This window comes from Odontesthes bonariensis, chromosome 8, assembly GCF_027942865.1.
Source record: "Odontesthes bonariensis isolate fOdoBon6 chromosome 8, fOdoBon6.hap1, whole genome shotgun sequence".
NCBI classification, from domain to species: Eukaryota; Metazoa; Chordata; class Actinopteri; order Atheriniformes; family Atherinopsidae; genus Odontesthes; species Odontesthes bonariensis.
This window is the reverse complement of record NC_134513.1, coordinates 6,566,903-6,589,931: the sequence shown is the minus strand read 5'-3', so window position 1 is coordinate 6,589,931 and position 23,029 is coordinate 6,566,903. Positions and strand designations below refer to the sequence as shown.

The 23,029-nt window shown below is 38.5% G+C and overlaps 1 protein-coding gene across 3 annotated transcripts in view; it reads right to left on the bottom strand.

Moving 5' to 3' along the window:
- Window positions 1–23,029, bottom strand: part of grm8a (glutamate receptor, metabotropic 8a) — a 250,435-nt gene that overhangs the window by 76,720 nt on the left and 150,686 nt on the right. The gene's annotated exons all lie outside the window — the stretch shown is intronic.

The following is a 23,029-nucleotide window of genomic DNA, read 5'->3' as shown; positions in this document are numbered from 1 at the left end:
ATCCCCTTTCCTCGATGCCTGTTCCAGCCCATTTATTGAACATCTGTACAGTCTGTCGCTTTCACTATATCACAATCCTTAATCACTTGCATTCGTAAGCAGCAAACGCACACACAGCAGAGTGCACGAGTGCTAAAACAAATACTCATTAGCCTCAAATTAAAAGCCTCTTAAGGCTAATCACTAAAGTGACAAAAATCTGCACAGACACCCCATCAACCCCACCCTTCAAACACACACAAAAACCCAACCAAACATACTATTTGATAGAATTGCTAGTAAGATCAGATTACTCAAGCAATAATGACATATCTGATTTAAACAGTGTCACCAGAAAGATTTTAGAGTTTTAAGTTTAAATTTTCCCTATTTTGTTTGGTTTTAGTTCGTCTTAAAAGTGATAATATATTTTTTTTCCCTCAATCTACAAGCAATTCTCCGCAATGACTAATCAAAAACTGTTTTTTGGAATGTTTTCACTGAGGATAGTTTTACCCTTTTACCAGACACTTTTATCCAAAGAGACTTACAAGTGATTTACAAGGTTTAGTATCTTGACCAAGGACCCTTTAACATATGGGCTGGGTGAAGCCGGCTATCAAATGACTGATCTCACTGTTGGTCGATGAACACTCCAGCTTCTCAGCCACCCCCCTGCACTTGGTTAAACCCCCTCCGGCACTAGAGGTTCGTCTGTTTGAGGATGTTCTTACAAGTTTCGTATACTTTTCTTGTGAAGGTTTCTCCAGTTACTCTTTGCAGAACTCAAGCTCAGCTAAGCCATTTTTAGGTCTTCCAAGAGAAGTTGCCCTGGGCTCCAGACTCTGGCTGCTTCACTCCAAGACTAACAGTTTTACTGATTGATGGATTGGTCATGTCTTTGTCTTGTAGAAATGTAAACCTTAGATCCTGAGCACTCTTGAAAAGTTTTTATTATTAATTAAAAAAAAAATAATTAATCGGGACTGCTCTTTAGTTTCTACATCCATCTTGTCCTATATATCTTGACTGGTCTTTCTCTCCTTGTTACAGAAAAACATCAACACAGAATGATACTGCGATCACCATGTTAAAGCGTAGAGACCGTTTTAAGCAGGTGATGCTCAGTCCCTGGTTTCCTCACACACATACTTCAGAGCTGTGGCCATATAGATTATTGTTTCTTTCCTCAGATCACATGATTTTGTCTCTCGTGGTCAGAGTCATTGAGGTGCCTTTTGGCAAATGCCCAGCAGGATACCATAAGCCCTTTAGTGAGGAAAAGCTTCTCTCTGGCCGCTCTACCATAAAGGTCTGATTGGTGGAAGCACTCATGGTTGTCCTTCTCCAAGATTTCTTCCATCTTCACAGAGTCACTCTGTATCGCATTCACTTGATTGTTACCAATCTGGGTAGTGCTAGTTCACAACGTCTGACTGGCAGGTCGACTAAGTTTTATTTCAAACGGTCTGATCATTTAGAATGGAGAAAGTTTAAGTCTTTGTTGGATACTAAAATAGCAAAAAATGTCTTCCATCTTTCCCCCATCTGTGTCTCAGCATAAAATTGTTTTGCTGATCCACAAAATATTTTCAAAACATTGTGGGTTTACACACGAGTACTGATGTTTGCATTTTGTCACTACTGTGTTTGGAGCATCGCTAAAGTGATTAAATCATTGTCTTAGAAAATTTATACCCATTATCAATAACCGCTTTTATCTGGAAAGTTTTTTTTTTGTCCGTGCACTGATGTAGAAGTGTTTGTATACACTCACACACTAATTGTGTTGCTGCCAAACTCATCATTCTGAAATCTGTCTGCAGCTTGATAAGGGTGAGCATCAGTTATTAATGCATACCTCTGTTGCTCTATTAAAAAGGATCGCTGGGAAGATAGATCAAGAGAAACTTTTTTTTTTTTTTCAAATCACTCACAAAATGTCAACTTGAAAGCTTGAGTTGTTAATAAGAAGGGGAGCTTGAAAGAAATGGATTTAATATTAAAATCCTCAAACATCCCAGCACACCAGAAGTATTTCCTTCATACAGTTGCAGAAAAAATGGGGAGAAAAAAAATGAAGAAATAAAGAGCAAAAAGTGAAACAGACAAAAATATTGTTACAGACGGAGACACAAAATGTATTAAACTGTCTGATGATGCTAGGTGGAAAGCTTCTAGTATGTGAAAAACATAAAAAATGAAATACTCATGTACAAAGTGAACAGTAAACACATGATGTAATGTTAACACTGTTTGCCATTTTCAGATTAAATCTGAATCAGTCAGATCGTTGGACTAATCAAATAGCATGGTAGCCTGCATCTATTTCAACTTTCAACTGAAGCAACTGTTGTCTGCTGACAATATAAAGACCCCTGCTTTTGACTGGTTGTGTTTACACTGGATCACTTGTTGTTTAGTGATATAACACTGCATGCTGGCTGAGCTAATGTGGGATCAGTTGGAAATCCGCCTCACTCACTTCAGATAAAATTTTAATCGGATCACAGTAATAGTTTCTAACATAAATCACCAACTGTACCACATTCATCAAAGAGGGGCTAATTCAATTATGAGCTCTTCATCCACTGAGCACCAACAAACCAAGATAACCTGATGACTGAAGCTTCGGCATGTAACAGAACCCAGCTGAATCTTTGTCTTTGTTCACCTCCCTTAGCATAGGTGTAACTACTATTGTTTTGATTCTAAATGACCATTCTGTGTATGAGTTATGGATGGCCCCTGTGCAGCTGTTCAAAATAAAGATGTAATGTGCAAGTTGGGATGATGAAAATGCTAAGAGTGCTCAATGACTCTCCAAACAAAACCCTTACAGCTGGCAATTACCTCCATTCTGTTTTCAGATTGCATACTTTCCCTTGCAGGACATGAAGCTCCACTGTCTCGGCGTTTAATTAACAATCTGTTTCCCTCCCCCACACTCCACTCTCTGCACTATTTCATCTATTACCCAATAGAGAAAAAAAAAGTGTGTGAGCTTCTGCCATTTTCTTCTTACCTTTAGCTAAGCAAACTTTTCAGAGATCTCCCAAGTATGTGAACAATTTTACTGTTAAACGTTTTTTTATTCATCTGTCCCTCTTCACTAAACCCTTTTTCCCCTTCATTTTTGTATTTACGTGTTAGTTTTGATAGTTGCAGCACAAGCTTTAAAGGCTAATGTAATAGCAGTGTTCAGTAGCAGTCAGTTGTACCCCATATAGCTTGATGTTCACAGTACTAAAACTTTAACAGTACTGAAGTACCAAACATACTCACTGTACCATCATGCATTTTGCAACATATTTTTAGAGGCATTTAGGGTTGGACATAAAGATGTTAATGTGGCTTCCTACTGAGCAGGATGAGTAATAAGGGAAACATTAAAGCTAGATGTCTTAATGCCATTGGCACTCGAGTGTGTGTATTTTAATTCTTATTTTTGTGTTAAATGAAAGCTAGTGAAATCAAAGTCCCTGCCTTTAACAATTCTTCCATTTGAATAAAGCTGTGTCATCCTCTGATTATGTTCAGTGCGTCTCTGCAACTCAGACACACGCACTTGTTACTATAGGCACATTCAATATGCTTAGCCCGTGCACAATGCTCTGCATGTTCAACAAAATCCATGTAAGAAATAATTTCTCTCTAAAGCTTAGCAACATTTCTTTGATAAAACCTTCCTCTGCATTCACCCTCACGACTACCTGCCAGTGGATTGTTAAACAGAGAATTATCACACTAATACAGCATATAAGCACATAAAAAAATACAGGCACATATACTCCGACTTTGACACTCTTTTATAAACCTCATTAGCACATGCTTTAAAATTAAAGTTAACCCCTGTTTCTCCCTGCATTCTCCTTGGCTTGCAGCACTGCAGCACAAGTCTCTGAAGTCATGGCATGAATGTCTGTATGGCCTCTCAGACTTACATTTCTTCTTACCACTGAGAGTTGGCTTTTGAATGCAACTGTATAAAACTCCAAGAACTATGCTGGCTTTTGTTCTCCTAGGTGCAGATTAAATGGTGCGATAAATATTGGGTCTGCTTCTTTTTCTTTTTTTTCCTAAATTTCGCTCCAAGTTGAAACTTCTCCTTAGACGTGCTAATGAATCATTGACGACCCCCCACTAAACTGCTGTCCTGAGAAAATTTACATCCTCCCATTAAAATATGCCTTAAAGGATGCAGGTTTTCGAGCGTCAAATTGGCTTAAAAATTTAGGGCGGCTCTAACCCAAACTCACAAAACCGCTGCTCAGACCTGAACCCAGCCTGAAGTGAAAAAGCTTTTGAGAGCACATAGCTGAGTTAAGCTTGAAATTGGTTATAATTTGCTGATAATGAAACACTGATAAGGGCATGGAAAAAATGTGCTAGAGTTGTTTTATTTTCCTGCAATAGTAAATATTTGATTAACATGGTATGAATACACTGAACTGTGTTTGCGTGCACAGAGCGTTGCAATGAACTTGCTCATAAAGTTTAGTTAAAATCTAAATGGAAGAATCAGTTTGCATCAGTGTGTTGATATTGGATATTTGCATCGGTCTACATTCCATACAACTGTTTGCGGTATTCTTTGTAAAAACCTGAATTTAATTTTGAAGCTATAACTGCTGGAGCTATCCTTCACTCTGAGACTAACATTTGAGATATTGTTTCAATCCTACACGCTGCAAAGATCTGCATATTCTTTCGCTGGTTTCGTGGTTAGATTATAGAGACATTAACTATTTAAGACTATGTAACTTTCTTCTATCTTCGTTTCATATATATATGGCAGGGTGTGCTTTTTTATATGTAAAATGACATGCTCTTACAGAAAATGTGTGTGTGTGCGTGTGTGTGTCGCGGAGGGGCCACAAGGTCTGTCCTCGCCACAGGAGTCAAGAAGTCTAGCTGAAGTCAGCATTTACTCAGATCATGAAGGACTTAGCATGTGTCAGATGTTGCATAAAAAAGAAAGAAAAAAAAAGAAATAGAACCCGTTTGAATATGTTTTTTTCCTTGACTTGACTAGATTTTATTTTTTAACTTCAAAACATCCAAAGAAAGTACAATATTAAGTCATCAAAGTGCATTACTGATAATAGCGAGTCTAGTAAAAAGCCATACTAATTCTTGTTGTTCACCCACTAGCTGTAAAATACTGCAAACAAAAGATGCAGAAGGAATTCACATGAAACCTAACTCATGGATATATTTGATCTTTTTCACTGCATGAAAAAAGAAATAACTTGAGAAAGAACCTTAAACTTTATTCATGTAAATACAAAATTGAGCCATGTTGATCTCAACACCCACACATTCAAGATCTCGTGCTTCATTTCCTTGTAATTACACACTTTGTAGAGACGGCACACTGTATCTTCAGGAGTTGAATAAATGCAATATCGAACAGGCCAACAAACTACTACAGTAAAAGAGATCACTATGAAAAATTCTTGCCATCATAAGCATTGGAAGGATTGGAAGCTGTGTAACTTACAGTTAGCATGCATTACTACCATGCAGACCAACCTATGTTAACTTACCTTTCTCTTTGAATTACAAAGTGTTGTTGCAACAATTTAATGCATATATTTTCCATCTGTCTGAAAAGATGTGCATTTATGATGAAACAATAAGGGCCAAAGTCTGCATATCAGATGGAATTATGGACCACAGACATGTAAGTGGAAACAAGGCGAAACTCTAATCTTTCAGTTGAACTGTTTACTATAAGTGTTGCAGTGAAAGCAGATGTACAGTCTGGGAGCTATGAGTCCCAGGGCAGGACACAAGTCTCCACTGAGTCATTCGACTTTCCGCCACCTGTCACGAATCACCAATACTTCTAATCAGTTAGATCAATCCCACTGACTTCCTGCTAGATGGTAGGAGATTGAAGGTGGAATTGAGTGTGGCTGACAAGGAGAAATGCATGACGAAAAGCTTGAAGGGACCAAATCCAAAGTTGAAGAATGAGAAGCAGGATAGATGGAAAAGAGGGCAGATAAGGAAAAAGATAAATCAGAAGATGGAAGGAGGAAATGGAAAAGAACAGGAGGGTGAAAAGATGTATAAGGCAAGGTAGGAGGGAGATAAGCAAAGGATGATTGGATGTCAGACCACAGATAAAAAGCACAAGGTCAATGTTAAGCACAGAGATCACAAAGCTAGAACTTGCCCACTTCTGTCTGGTACTCTCTATTCCCCCTGTGCTCCCCATGACTTCTGAGTGTCAATCTGTCTTTCTTTAACTTTACTGTTACAACATTCTTCCATCAAAGAAGAACTTTCTTTCATTTTTCTGGCTCCCCCTCTGTCCCTCCTATACACACTATCTGACAGTAATCAGACATCCAATTACAGTAGTGCCTGAGACTGGGGCTGTGTGCGTGTGTGTGTGTGTGTGTGTGTGAGTGTGTGTGAGAGAGAGAGAATGTGTGTCTTGGCTTCTTTTCTGAACACAGCCAAACGGCATTAGATTCCTGCTGATGCCTGTAACTCCCCAACCTGGAATGTCCTCCTGTCTACAACCCTATTTCTTATCTGCAGCTGAGAGATTACATAAAAACATGATAGTTTACACGGATGCAAATGCATTACACTGTAAACGTACAATGTACAGTAAGCATCATCAAAAAGAAAAAAAAGCTTGACATGGATAACAGAAACACAATGAATACATCCATGAACAAATAATAGTACCACACATTCTTAAACACAGATTAAACTAGGACCAGTGACACTGATATATTATGATCTTTTTTTCCCACAAGCTGACCATATTTTCTGGGGTCCGAATGAAATGTCTAATACTTTGGTGAAAATACCCAGGAAAAAACACCACACCCTTTCTTCAGCATTTTTGAGATAGGCAAGACTCAATAACCCTTGAAGAACATTATTACCATGCCACCAACTACAGTAAATAGCCTGTGGTCTCATTCTGGCACACTTGGAGACTAACATTAAGAATTGCTGCTTATATGAGCAAGGTATCACTGATGTTGCAAGTTTATTTTTATAAAGATGGGCCATTTTGTTCAAAGACGTATGGAATGTCCAATTTCAAACTAACAAATAAAAAAGAAAGAAAGAATGCCAACAGAAAGTTCTCCGTTGGGATATAAAGCTTAAAAAAAGTAGGGCATCACTAGCTTATTTCTTTCTAAAATTAAGTGAAACATATAACTCCTGATGAGAATTTTCTATTGACGGCAGAGCAAAAAGCAAGAACAAAAGTTTCAACTTTCCTCTTCCAAGGTACAGTGAATGCACAAAGGTTGGAAGTGGAAGTTAGATGGAGATAAAGAGGCTGGATAATTCTACACTGAGATGTTAGCGTGATGTAAAAATCTTTACAAACCTGAACAATTCATTGAATGAACCTTCGGTAGCCGGAGTGCCACGGGTGTATTTTTGAAGTTTTTTTAATGTATTTTTGGAGTTTTTGAGCTGGAAGAATATCCCATTAAATACTAGAGTGCACTAGCATCATACTGACAAACTATGCAATTAAAATCTAGCTAGCCACCTATGCTGCCTTCACCGTGCAAATACATAATTTTAAAAGTAAATTAGTGTAGGCAGACAAAGATGCTGAGCTAAAGATCCCTACCTAGACCTGCCTCTGAAATGACCATTGCACCTTTTATTTAAACAAACTTTCAAGACGGCTGGGATTAATGGATAAACCACTGCTAAGGGGAAAAATGGCTTAGCATATTTTATCCTTCCTTACTTGATATGAGGTGCTTCATAGCAGGTATTACAGCATTAAGTCCAAGTTGCTGTTGTGATCTCATTTTATTATAGTAAAACATGTTTGCAGCTCTGTGGGCAGAAAAACGTTTCTATCCATCTTGTACATTTGTGATATGACATCCATCTTGCTGATTCTTAGCTCCGCTGCTCGATTGCAGGGTGAATTTGTGCTGATGTGAGATCTGTCGATTGTTGCCATGAATGGACACATTTCATGCATTTCAGATCAAATGTTTTTTTTTTTATTTTGATACCTAATTTTATCCATCTGACCATTCTTTTCATCATTTAGTTATGGCTCAGTGGCTAATGTTACATTTCCCTGTGATATGACAAACTCAGGACACATTAATGGCTCTCTTAGACAGCCTTGAAAGAAACTACTTTGCTCTTTTTCCGACTTTACAATGAAAACTGTCATGTGAATCTTGTTTTGAAATTGGCTGTCATGAGACCATTAAAATTGTGTCAAAAATATTTCCCTTGACCTCCAGTGTAGTGTAAATTGGGTTAGTCATTAAAATGTCAACATCATTACACCACTGATGATTTAAAGAAAATAAATAAACAAATAAATAGTTTTTTTCATGCATTTGAAGTTCCTTCATGTATTGTTTCAAGAAAGGTATATTCACATGGCGTGGTATCATCAGATGAATATGGAAATGTGAATTAATATGGAACCTCAAAATTCATTTAGATTTTTAAGAATGTTTAACAGGCACAGACCACATTGTAAGTCACAGCTAGATAGCCCTACAACCAATGAGATTAATGGCACATGGATTGGAACGTCGACCTGACCTTTCTGTGCAGTCTTTTTGCATGAAATTCACTGAATATCAGTTAAATATTAGACTTTTTCTGGCTACGGTAATACAAAGGAGGTGGGACACATTATGCCAGATCAAATTAAATTAGTTTACAGATTTACAGATTCATGCATTTGAAGTTCCTTCATGTATTGTTTCAAGAAAGGTATATTCACATGGCGTGGTATCATCAGATGAATATGGAAATGTGAATTAATATGGAACCTCAAAATTAATTTAGATTTTTAAGAATGTTTAACAGGCACAGACCACATTGTAAGTCACAGCTAGATAGCCCTACAACCAATGAGTGCAGTCTTTTTGTATGAAATTCACTGAATATCAGTTAAATATTAGACTTTTTCTGGCTACGGTAATACAAAGGAGGTGGTGGGACACATGATGCCAGATCAAATTAAATTAGTTTACAGATTTGCCAGGTATTCCATGCAAATGTTCTGTAATGCTGTAAAGTACTCGATGTCCCAACACAAAATGTTCAACACTTTCAGAGGTTTAAAGAATGGTGACTTGGTCTTAGAGGATGGTGATAAGAGATTGTGCATAAGTAGTTCTCAAAATGAGAGACATTCTTTTGTATATTCAGACTGTTTGTTTCCCTATACGCAAAGGTGCAGAAATGCTGTGACAACACAGTTTGTACTGGGCAAACTGTGACTACTTTCTAATGAAGAGGGTCACCACAACTGAAAAAGCACTCCCTTTTCTTCCCTCACTATCGTGTTCTGTGCAGTGCAAATGCAGCCCGATTGTGGTTGGGAGCTGAACCTATAAAATTACTTTCTCACAGAAACGTTACATGTAAACAGCCAAAATCATTAGGGGAGATGGGTAGGCTTTTGGAACAATTGAAAATCTGAAGGAAAGACTATTAATCTTGATGTCTTAAAATCTGAAATTTGCATTGTTTTGCACTTTAGGGCATGTGGGTAATAGTGATGCATTCGAGTACACCTTGTTGTTGTTAACTTAAATTAAGAAGAACAACTCATGATCATTTAACTATACATTTCTACATTTTTGTCATTGCAGAAATGCAGTTTTTAACAAAAACAGGCTCACTTGTATCCATTATCACCCAATAATAGTAAATATCTATATTTGTTGAAAATACAAAATACCTCTATATTCATGTCTAAAGATACTGAGATTTCATTTTTTTGCCATATCACCGGGCCTTACTGTGATGTTTGGCACCTTCTTCAGCATTTCTGTTCAACTGTAACCGTCTTTTGGAACAACTTTCTTTGTAGACAGAAAATAAGAAAAAAAAAAAGCAGATGTGAAGCACAGGAGACTACATTTAAGCCAAAACAGAGCACAGAATGTTTATCTGCTGTCAGTGCTGCAGAGAGCACTGTCTCCAAGTCTACTAATAAGCTGCTCATCAACATGTACCAACAAGAATATTTGCTAAAGTTGTTCTGTAAAACTAAGTTTTGGAGGTATTGCTTATGCCAGTGTCTTGTTACTGAGCATACAGATTTGATTCTCCCCAGTGCTGCAGTAATTAGTGTTACCAAGAAATATATGGATTATCCTTACATATCCTTAGGATTTCCTACAGAGCTGATCACATTTGTAACTCTGAAAACAATCAATTCTGCTTTCAGTTCCACATATGCATGCAGCTTGAGTCTGCATGAAAGGCTTTTGTAAATTGAGTTGCTGTCTCACGATGGTATCTAAACCCTGGAAAGAACTTAATACCTGCTACGGATCTGCAGTACATTTCAACAAATGGGCTGGCTTCATATATCTGAAATGATATTCCACTAGATTTATAATTGGAATATCATATGTCTTCTTTTGATTAATGTCTAGTTGTCATAAAGATAGATGATATCAACTTTACATGAAAACACTGTTCGGCTCTTTGGGTTTTTTCCTCGCCGAAGAGGGAGCCAGGAAGGCAACAGACGTAGTTACAACTCAAGCTTGGGCTTTTATTTTGCTTTGTATTTTCTCTTCAATAAAGCAGTTACAGCACCAGCAGCAGGTTATAAACCTGAAACAAAGCAAATGTGTCCTATAATTTCCATCTAAATAAATAAATACAATATAGAAATATAATATAATATGAATAAGTATAAAAATGAAGCCAGTATAAATACATTAATTAATTAATATGCACCCATATAAATATAGCCACACAATATCCATAAGCTATGCAAATAACTCAAGAGCATTCATAAAGCACCAGCATTAAGCATAGAAGCAGTGTGCGCAACAAACACTATTAAATGAAAGACAGTTTAAGTCCTCCTCTGTTAAAATTTCTATGAGATATTTTTTGCCTGTGTTACAGTGTATAACATGAACACAATCAGCCTTTAATGCTATGGCTGGGAATTAAAACTGCAGAGCACAACCTACAGTCTCAGAAAGGTAAGGTCAGACAGCCTATACCACACTGAGAAAACTGGAGGGACTGTTTCCAACTTGCAAGGTGGGACGAAATAAGTATTTAGCATGTGATGTGGGGAAAAGATGACATAAGAATTACGCTCAAGCTACAAGAAGAACTTAGTTGGGGGCTAGCAGCGGTTAGATCTCTCAGTCTGTGGAGCGGCAGGGGCTTCATGCACTTCAGTAAGTGGACTCGCTAAATGTTGAGTTAAAAACATTGCTGAATCTTCAAAAATGTACTGTTACTGCCTTTCAACAACAACCAATTGTGTGGTAGAGGGGAAAACTTACAAATTTCCCATTTGTACCTATAAAGATTGATTTTCGTAAAAAACAAAATAATCAACTTAAAAGCATCATTTTAGTGCAAGAGGCATATTACACTGAAAAGAAGAGGAAATAAAGTAGAAGTATGTAATCACTTTGGCTACTAAAAAGGTTCTGAATAGCCTGAACGAAGCAGTTTGCACTTCTTTTGGATAAATGACTGTTCTCGAAATGAAGGGATTGAGTCAAATGTATCTATTACGTTTTACCATGTATTTGTTTCACCCTCCTCCAAGTCAAATATAATCATGTTTAAGAGATTAGGCTATTTTTCAGCAACTGTTGTGTTTTTGACTGTCGATTTATAAAGCAGAGAAAGTGCCCTCAAAGGGCAGTTTTCAGCATCATGAGATTAATTGAGGGTTTGGTGTAAATCAGTGGAAAATGTATTTGAAATGTTGCACACAGTATGTGTGTGCAGTGTCTTTCTGGTCATATTTGATAGTGGTGTCTTATAATCCAATGTTTGGTATAATGTAGAAATAATTCTAACTGGTTCTGGTTTTAACTAAATATTCTAGTAATGTTGGATAGAGCAGTGAAGAGAGCTTAATATGCGGCTGAACTTTTATAAAAGACAGAATGCTGTTTGGTCAAAAGTGAGAACCACACAGCTGTTTTATTTTACTTGTACGTCATGTTGTTCCTAATGGAGCATGACTTTGCCATCAGTGAAATCATTCTGCAGTTTAAAATTCATCCTAGCAGTTTCCAGAAAGATTCACAAATACACCAGGCAGTAACATGTTTTATCAATTATACCCACCAGTAGGGATCCACCAATTATGCATAGGATGCAACTCCTAAAAAGCCAGAATTTTAAATCACCACCCTTGTGTTGAGTACACAAACAAACACAAATAGTTTATCAATCTTCATCTCTGCTAAATCAGGATCACTCAGATGGCAGTGGAAATGAGGCAAATTAAATGACAATCTCACAGCAGTATTTCAATGAAGTCACTTGTAAGTAACAATTATTGTCTTAGCAAAACACCAACTGGAACCTAAATTAACTATTCATCGATAAGTCAACACGGCACACACATACAGCCAGCCATACTAGCCAGCCCATGGAAAGTTCAGCCGGTAATTTGTTCCTGTTAGAATCTGCCACAGAGCAGAATATAAGGACAACATTATGGTCTTTGAATAGCAATGACCACAAAGGCTTATTGCTGCTGATCGCATCTGCATAGGAAAACACGACGCTTGAAAGGCAATAAGAAGAATAAGCTTGGCTCCCCATGAATACATTAAGGGGTCTGCATTTGCCTGTGATAGTATAGGTGGATGCCTCTCTTAGGAAAAGGCCCTTAAAACTGACGCTGCAGGCCACTGTGTGTCCCTGCAATGCATGTACCTGAAGTTAAGCGATTTATAGGAAATATGCTTTTTAATTCTAAGATTGTAAGCTTGAGAAATGTGTGAAAATGACCTAGTTGTTTGATTTTTGAAGTGAAAAGATGCATACAGAACTTCTGAGGGAAACGGGCATTAAATAATGATGCTTTGTTTAAATGTTTTAACTTTTTCTTTCATGAACTTTATGAAAATGATAAAGTAACTGAAATGCATAAGTCTTTCATTTCTTTTTGTCCCTCTTGCCAGTTAAATGGCTCTCTACCCTGTACTTTACAAAGTCCTCTTAATATAATCAATTGGTTATGAACCACGTTTTCAGTGGTTTTAAACACTTGAAGTAACATTGGAAGAATTCCCCTGAAGTTGTGACTCACACAAACAGTTCAAAAGATAAAACCCTTTACTCTGCCCAGGTGCTATATGAATGGACTATTTGGTCAACGACATCCAATACTTTATTTGGGTACTGATGTTGCACGCTCTGTTGGCATGGGGATATGCTTCTTATGGTATTAATGGACACTGTCCTTTATGCCAAAAGGTTAGGAGACAAGATGGACAAGACATTTTACCAGACATGCAGAGGGTTTTACCATCAACAGCAGCTCTTGATATTTTGGTAGCTTGGCCTGAACTTGACTTCAATTCCCTTGAGCAGGCAGAGTGGTTCAGCGGGGTGCGGCGATAGTGGCTAAAATGCAGCGGAGCGATTTTAGTGCTCAGGATTGCAGTTATTTGAGGTTGCACCGCTTACCTGCTCAGACCTTTTCACAAGCAGAGTCAACCAAGAGAAGGGAACGCAGTGCGCTGTACCTTTCAGAATCCAACACGGCTGGTTCTACTCATCAGGTAGTAAAGATAATACATTTGAAAAAATTCAAGGACCCTTTTGAGATGCAGATTTTTCTTTCATCCAAAACAGAGCCTATTCTGCCATTTAATTTAATAAAAAGGTACTAAGCAAACGACTCACCAAGCAATAATGTGTAGAAAGGTGTTATCTGCTATTCACACACTAAAATCAATACATGCGATTGTTATCTACAGTACCGCCATATTTGATCGATTTGGTACTGAGGCCTTCATTTAGGACCTCCCTACTTTCCTCTGCACTCTTTTTCTTCATTGATCACTTTTATGATTCTTTCCCCTTGCTTTCTACCATCAAAGACGTGGCACACATTTCTCAAACCATCCCTGCCTCCCTTCATCTTCCCCAGCCTCTGTGCAATCAGTGTCACACTGTGGATCCTCTATCTCACACAACCACCCCCCCACACGTTATGCCTCATGTAGAAGACATATCCATGCTCTGGCTTTGTCTCTGTACCATTTACTCTGTGGAACAGAATTTACTGTGCATCTATTTGAACTTTATTCACAAAAATCATTCACATCATTCACAAGGAGCAATTGAAGACACCAACTGCTTGAACCATCTAATTATGGCCTTTATATCGCCATCAAGTTGGAAATGTTAGTTCTTTATTCACTTGGCAGTGAACTAACCATCAGAGCATGCACTTGTGAAGAAAATATCCATTAGGGTAAGAGTAAGATGGCCTACTGCCAGTGCATTAAGCTAAAACTAAAAAAGCATGTAAAAACAGTTCCTTCACAGGAATAACTTGACAAGAAAGTTGTACACACCTTGTACATTTTGTATTCATATATTTTTATTCTTTATTTTTTATCATTATATCCCTGTTACATGTTTGCACCTTACGCCGCAGCAAATTCCTAGTTAGTGAACACTGTTCACTAACAATGGCAATAAAAACGGATTCTGATTCTGATTAAGTGGGGGAAAAAAAACAGCAAAAAGATGTGTGTGTGCGCACACAAATACATGAACAATACATGAACTGGCATCTCTCAGCATTTGCTGAACTTTGGTTTTTCCACTCACCGATATGTCATTGGTTTATACATTTTGTGAGAGTGATAGGTTGCGTTGAATTGTGAAGGACGGCAAAGCCTGTTGGAAAAAGGTTAGAGAGAGAGTCCACTGACATTTTATGAGTACTTAATAAGGCGAGTGTGTTGCACACAAACAGGACAGAGGACACAAATGTACTCTGGTTGAGTAACTACCCACAAACACACGATGTGTCCTTTGTCGAATGGATGCCCAAATCACAAAAGGTGTTTACGCGACAGGAGACACATGCATGTTCTGCTTTCAACCGCTGCCAGTCTGGCATGTTAGATAAAAGGGTCAGTTACGGCTTCGCAGTTCAGCAAGGAGAGAACTAATAAAACAGGTTGATTGAACCATGACTAGAAAATATGGAAGAGAAGAGATTTAAGTTATTGGTCTCCTTTCTCTGGCAAACCAAGTGATGACACCTGCTCCCTCTGCAAAGCACAGGGAATCCTCCACTGATATACATGAATATGAAAGTTATGTAGGGTGCATGGAGAAAAATGCATAACTTGTGTATTTTATACAAAAAATGTTATGCTCTGCACTTAGAGTAGTGAAGCAGAAGCAAGATTTCCTAGTTCCAGAGATCTTTATAATTAATAAAAAAAAAGGTCCTACTATCATGGAAATTACTATTGAGTTAGAGATAGAATTACAAAAGTAGCTTTTATAAGCATGTTTTTTTTTTTTGTCAACTACCTAGTGCTTTAACAAAAAATAAATAAATTAACAAATTTGGCCAAGATACCAGAGTTGTGGCAGGTACAGCGAGCCATCTGCTCTTAATATGTAGACACAAGAAAAAATACACCTCTGAAAAGCTTCATGTCTGACATAAAGCAACAGATTTAAAACTACCACAAAGGAAAATTTGAAGTTACTGTATATGATTTTGAATTGATCACCTTGCCACAGAATATTGTTAATAGTAACCCCATTTAGTTTACATCAAATAAAATGTGTTTTTTTATATATTAACTGTTTATAAAGATGAAATAAAATAAAAGCAAGGAGCTAGAATACAGCAAAACATTTATCTCGAAGGAAAAGTAAAGAAAAAAGAAATCCTAACAGGATCTGGTGAGGCACACATAACATAGCCTGGGGGAGGGGGTCCTGCCAAATGTCCAGAAAATATGCTTCCTGTCACTGAAATATACAGCAATATGCTGAAAGCTGCCCTAATAGTGAAAAATTACTGTACCATTACTATGGTTAAAAAGTAGGTGTGGAAAAAAAAGAAAGAAAAGGAAACTAAACTAAGTAGTATGAAGCAAAGGAAGTAATTTCAACTTTAAGATAAGAGCAAATTAGAGTAAGAAGACGGAGGGGAACCAATTCAGAGGAGAGAGCCATTTCAAAGTAATATGTTGGGGAAAAAGTATCTGCTTCTATGTTGAACACAGAAGAATATTAGCCCCTTTCACACTGCGACCCGCTACCTTAGCGGGTCCAAATTGCACCTTCGACCCGCGTCGACCAATGTGAACGCTTGGCGTGTCAGGGTGACCCGTGTCACCTGAAGCCGAGTTCAGGGGGCGTTGCCTAGTGGCAGAGCGTCACACGAAACACATAAAATGCTGGGCGTGTACAATGACGTAGGCACAAGCCATGCGTCGGAGGTAGGGTTAAATACACCTGTCTGCGTCAAATTTTTCAAACAAACGCAAACAGGCTATGTTGAAATATCGTTTATGGAATTGTATATGCAGTTCATGGAGATGTTACTTTACGGTGCGTGGGAAACCGCGCTCTCCCATCTTTCTCGCCAGCCCTTCCAGCAGAGGTCCATCTTTCACCGTCCCCGACATGTGGCGGAAAATAACGTCCTCAGCTCGGAGGCTGAGGAGCTCGCGGACCTCCTTGTCTCCCCAGTTGGCCATATTAAAAAATGTCTCCAACTTGATGTAGGCTAAAACAGAGTAAAACTTGTCCTCACCTGTCGCTGTTGTTCTGAATCAGCTGTCCATTCTGTCTTTTAAACTCCTCACGTCACGCCACACCCACGTCCGACCCGCGTCGATTGCGTTCACACCAAACTCGGCAAAAAGACTAGGGTCCGACGCGGGTCGAAAGGCGAGTCGAGTTGACGCGGCAGCCCGGGTCGGCAGTGTGAACGCAACAGCGGACACGCTAAATTCGCGAATTAAACGCGGGTTATTCGGCAGTGTGAAAGGGGCTTTAAATTGACACAGGAAATTGTTCCCAAATTAAGGATTTGAGCTGTGTGTCAAACATTCAGGCAATACATTTTGTGAATCAAGTATCGTGAAAAGAGTTTTGATCTAAGCTGTTCATGTTCCCGCATCTCTCTGCAAGACACAGGCAGGCACAACCCATGCAAACATGTAGTAAATACTGTAAAACTTGGGTAAACATATCCACTCATTTAGCACACTACATACATGTCTGTGCAAACAGCCGTATAACAGCACAAGAGCACAGCACATTTCCATTATCGGGCAGACCTGGCGGGTATTTCCTCCAGAGGTCAAGCCTCTAATAACATTACATTAACAGAGAGCTAGGTGTGTGACAGCTTGACATTGCTGCATATCAACAGTTTCTCTTTCAATTACTAAGATGACAGAGAAACCACAAGCAATCTAGCCAGGCATCCTCAAGGGGTGCCTTGAGGAAGCTTTTGAGGCATATCGCCTGTTTGCCATGACAGAGCAGTGAGCAGCAGCTACACGTAAAATTAAGTTTTCAATTTCTAAGGCTGTTTTAACTTTGTCTCAAAATAAAGCTTTCTGAAATTGTTTGAATTTGGTTAGATGATTTCATCATTAGCCCATATTCAACATTGTGCTCTCATGACAGCTTGTCAAATGTAACAATGTAATAGCAATCACACCGTTATATTTACATTAAATTACTCTAAGGAGATTTAGCAAAAAGACTATTCACTCCACAGGTGCATAGTAACTAATCTTACACAGACAGACACACACAGACTTCAATGGTATGAGCTTTAACCCAGTTAGACCTAAAATAAACATTCTATAATCTATTGAAAAAAATATCATCTGTAGGTCTTAAAAGTGATGATGCAAAGCTAACTTTTTCAATTCAAATCAATTCAATTCATTCTTATTTATAGAGCGCCAAATACAACAAATGTCATCTCAAGGCACTTAGATAATAAAGTCCAATTCAAGCCAATTGGAATTCAATTAATTGTAATCATAATTATTTATAAAATAATCCAATTCGTTCATATAGAGCCAATTCAAAAACAATTTCCTAGCTAAGGAAACCAACAGATTGCCCAGCCTGAAGAGAACAGATAACTTCTCTTCAGGCTTGAGAGGTAAAAGCTCCCAAATGTTGCTGAAAAGGAGATGCACATATGTTGAATCAAATCTGAATGAGTTGACTGAAAACAGTAGTTTCCACACATTCACATTGAGAAGAGCCTGCAGCTTTCCAGCGATAATTACGAGTTTAAAGAGTTCACAAACGAGGAGTGTTCTGATTATCTACTTAGTAACATCTTATAATGTTGGTGTGTTTTGAGAAAAATGAGCAAACACTAACTTGGTGATGAATGGACATGATATACAGGCAATCCTAAGAAATTCATCACTTTCCTGCATCAGCAGAAATCAACCCAAATTCTGACCTTTCATGCCATATTCCACTGGGGGTTGTTTTACTGAGCCCACAACTGCCTTGATGCTTCTCTCCTTAATAACAGAAGACTACCAGGTTTTGACAATATATCAACACAGTTACTGTACAAATAAGTAGGTAAGAAGTTTCCACAGGAGCCATCCATAAATGGGTGGTTGTGTTCAGTTAACAAGCCAAGCTTACTGTAAAAAATATTCAAGGATAAAGAATGCAATGAAACCTAATGATACGGACCACACTGTTCATATGAAAACATGAAAATTGTTTATCACCATTTTACACCTTTATGTAGCTGCCTTAGTCCATTCATCCATGAGCTAGATTTGTTTTATCCAGTTAGTCACTGCAGTAACAGGGCTAACCAAGGGAGCTGAAACCGCCATGCAGGCTCAAACTCACAACTACAGCTAAATATATTGAGATTTGCAGAGAACCATAATTTTGTCACTCAAACACAATTGTAATATAAGCTCCCTTGTATTCTGACTTGATGCATCAAGTTTTTACAATGAGGGTAGGACCCAGTGGAAGACTGATAAGCGGTTTGGTACGTCTGCAGTGATTTGGACACTTTACCAGTCTGAGGCTATGAAACGAGAGCCGAGATGAAAGGCAAAGCTGTCAATTCACACATCAATCTATATTCCAACACTCACCTGTGGTCACAGGCCGTAGGTACAGACCAAGAGTGACAACACAAATACTTGTGGCTGAAATGAGCTTCCTCTGAATGATAGCTGGGCCCACCGATGGGTACAGAGTGAGGAGACTGGTTATCGGGGAGGGGCTCAATGCTACTCCGGCGTGTTGAAAGGAACCAGTTGAGGTGGTTTGAGTGTCTGGTCAGGACGCTTTCTGGACGCCTCCAAGGGGAGGTGTTTCCAACATGTCCCAGTGGGAGGAGGCCTCAGGGCATACACAGGGACTCGCATGAAAAATCATTTCTCTTGGCTGGCACAGGAATGCCAGCAGAGTGAAATTACGTCACATAAAGTGGAATATCAAAAGCAAAATATAGAATTCAGGATAATTACCTGATCAGTACTTGTGTCACAAAAAATTAAACTGTACGTACTTTGCATGTTTGATGACTGAATACTGAGGTTAGTAAGACACTACAACTGCCAAACCTTTTTTGACTTACTTTTTCATACAATTGAAATTAAGCAGGAAATTGTTATGATTTAAGAAGATGGCAGCAGGACATATCTAATTAATAAATTATGTTGGCAATTTCTTGACTATCAGCTGGTAAAGTGTAAATCAGTTTCACCACAAAATTGTTGCACTACTTATTTCAAAAGAATTAAAACCAACCTTTAGTAACCCCAAGGTTTGGGGATTGATATGTGGTAGGCCTGGAGGCTGTGGTATCTCCAGACTCATTACATGATGCTTTCTGGGACGTTCAGACAAGTGATTGTGCCACAACATGAATCAATAACTTGATCAGAAAGTCATTTTGAGGGTTATTGGTGGTCTGTGTAAAAAGGTTGTTCATCAGAAGCCAGATGTACAGGAAAATACATGACCCAGCCACTTCTGCAACAGCCCAAATCAATAGCAGGATGATCAGGGAAAATATTGGCAACATGAGAATGCGATGAGCAATACTCTCCCTCAGCACAAAACAATTGAATGGCAATCTATCTTGGCTATAGCCAGGAGACACAAACAGTCTGTCAGGGAAAGATGACTGGCTACACACATACATAGAGATAAAGCACCAGGTTAACTTTCAACCAGAAAAATCAGGTGTAAAAAGAATACAATGGAAATATTCAAATGTTCTTGTAGATCTACCAATTCATCTGGTTTGGTGTTTGAATGGCAGAAGCACTGTTTGTGCACAAATGTGCACTATGGCAAGATATGACAATATGCACCACCTATTTTCCCCCAGAGAGGTTTTCAGTTCCCTAACTCTCCCTTATAAAGAGAAATTAAAGAAAAAAAGAAGAGGGGGGCCAACCCCACATTCCTTTTGGAATCCCTTGGGCAGCTCTACTTCCTTGCAAACAGCTGCATGGCTCCTGGCTAGTAAATAAAGAAAAAGGGAGTAAGCGAAAGTGGAGGGAAGGTAGAGTGGCAGAAAGGAGGAGAGAAAAGCAGAGGAGGGATATAGGATGGAGATGGGTGAAGGCTGAGGCTTGTAAAAGACATAAGATTCATTAGGCATTCACACTTTGCACTGGAGAGCCCTGATGCATCACAGTAAAAAAAGAGGATTACAGATGTGGAGAGTGGGTCGGGTAGGGGCAGAGAAAAAAGAAGTGAGGGGGAGGAGTAGTAAAACGGAAGGAGGGTAAGCAAGTGAGCAGAGAACTAGGTAGAAAAGCAGTGCAAGGTGAGGAGAGAACTTGGGCATGAAAATAAAAGAAATAGCAAGAGAGACCATTTCTGAGACATCAAACTGGGAGATGGGGAGTGAGAGGGTAGACTGCTGTGAGGAGGGGAGAGATGGGACGTAGAGAAAGAAAGCTGAAAGCTGGAAAGCAGGGAAGGGAGAAAGGAAGAAGCAGCCAGCAGGAGTGCTGCGGTGCAATAAAATGCCAGCTGTATACCACTGCAGTCTCTCCCCTCTCATTGCTGCGCTGTGTGAGTTATCACTGACTGCTACCTGACACACACAAATACAAGCACTCGATTCTCCTCACAGTTTACAGCGTGTTCACTGATTACTTGGATTTCCTTTTCAGATCTTTATGAGCCGAGGAGACGAAAGCAACAGCTAACTTTACTGCCCACTTGTGGGCATGACAATGAGTATTATCTGTGTGTGTACTGAATGGTGCAATGCCAATTTCTGTGTTTGTTGTGTGAACCTGTGCATGCACATCCGTCCTGTTGGGTTCCTTTTAAAGCAACGCCATTTTATAAGTACACTTCAGCCTAATTAAACCTTAATAAGAACCTTAATAAATAAAAAATAAAAAAAAGAATTGACATGTGGCATTAGACAATGTCAGGCATGAAAGCTAATTCACAGTGCGAAATGAAAGAAAAACTCCACCAGAAATCTTCATCACGTGAACAGAGCTTTAAAAAATTAATGCTGCATATCATTAGTTTTGCATGGAATATAAAATATGTACATCTGAAATTACTGCTGATCATTTTCTCTAAACTTTTCATATTACATTTCTGTCTTCAAGGCAGCTGCTGCTTTAATTCATTTCCTATATGCTACAGAAATCAACTTTCAAAGACTTAAATCTTGCTTGAAATAGGTAATCCATCACGATGAGCAGTTCACTGCCTCTTATTTTTGCTGCCAAAGATGCATTGTCACCGTGCGGTAGTGCATTTCAGCAGGGACAGATTTGAAAGCTAATGCTTTTGGGGACAACATGACATTCTTGATGTCAGAATCAGGTGGTGGAAAAAGGCATTTTCATGCATGAAACGGCCGCATTCACATTGTCCTTCCCAAAAACATTTAAGTAAAAACATCCTTCTATAAATCCACAGATGTCTGAGCATCCTTGTCTGTATCAGTAAGGAGAGTTGACAATATAATAGCCTTAGAAATACAATGCTATTGGTATGTCACTTTAAGTGGTTTAAATGAAACATAATGAATGAAATTTAATACAATTCAAATTAAACCTGCATTCTAACGACTGTGACTCAAGTGCAAAAACACACATCCACACAAAAAGGCACACTTTGTGACTAAAACTGTTCGGTTTTATCAGTGGTTGCTGTAGGCTGTAGATCCGTCTCATTCTTTCTTATCTCAATAAGGTTGCTTTTAACTCTAATGTGATGAACTGTCCCTCTCTGGTAACAGATTCACAGTGACACACACAAAACTATCCTGACTTGCTCATACAGTTAAACACAAACAGTTACTTGGTCAGTTACAAGCTATTTTGGTCTCTCAAGGAAGCACAACTCGTTTAAGTCATGCATGCTTTAAAGATTCATTGAAAACATGGACCCATTCAGATCTGTGGCACAATAACAGCAAAAATTCAATTTTATTTTTAACAGGACAGTGCATATTAATAACAGTACATCTGTAACATGCCAGAGTTAGCCAAAGGCTAGTTTTCATCTGTAGTCCTGTAAATACCACAACTGTATGATCAAAGCTACAGCTAAGTCAATTCATTTCTTGAGCAGTTCTTTGAGTGACTGCATGATATCACAGAATGCCAGAAGGAATATAAAAATGCCACAAAAATATTTGGGATTTTGTGACCAGCTCCTTGCTTTTGTACAACTTGAATGCGTTTGGCAGATTGATATCTGTACAAATCAATAAAGTAAATCATGTCTTGACAATAAGACTTGCTAACCTGGGCTGGTTACCTATATCAAGATAGAGCAAGGTTTTAAAGTGACACTCTCTGTCCCCATCACCAATCAGTTCGCTGCACATGTCAGCTGAAGGAGGCGAGAACTCTAAACTTTTCCCACATTCAAAAAAAAAAAAAAAAGACAGAGTCAGCTGTTTGGGAATTTTTTGTTTACCAAAAAAACTGAATACAATCGCTTGGAGGATGTAAATAATCCAATAAGCAAGGCATGCTTAGGAAGAGCAGCAGCCAGAGGACGCAATACTCCAAATATGATTTCACATTTATGGGATATCTGCTCATCACTCTATGCCAAAGCAAAGGAAAGACTGTTTTGAAGGGAACATTTGCAAACAGCTATGTCTAGTTTTGGGGAAATGAATAGACTATACCTCAGGCTTGCTTTTGAGGTGGATATCACAGCTAATCATCTAGTTAAAATCAGCTAATTATCTTCCTAAGAGATGAGAGAGATCAGAGAC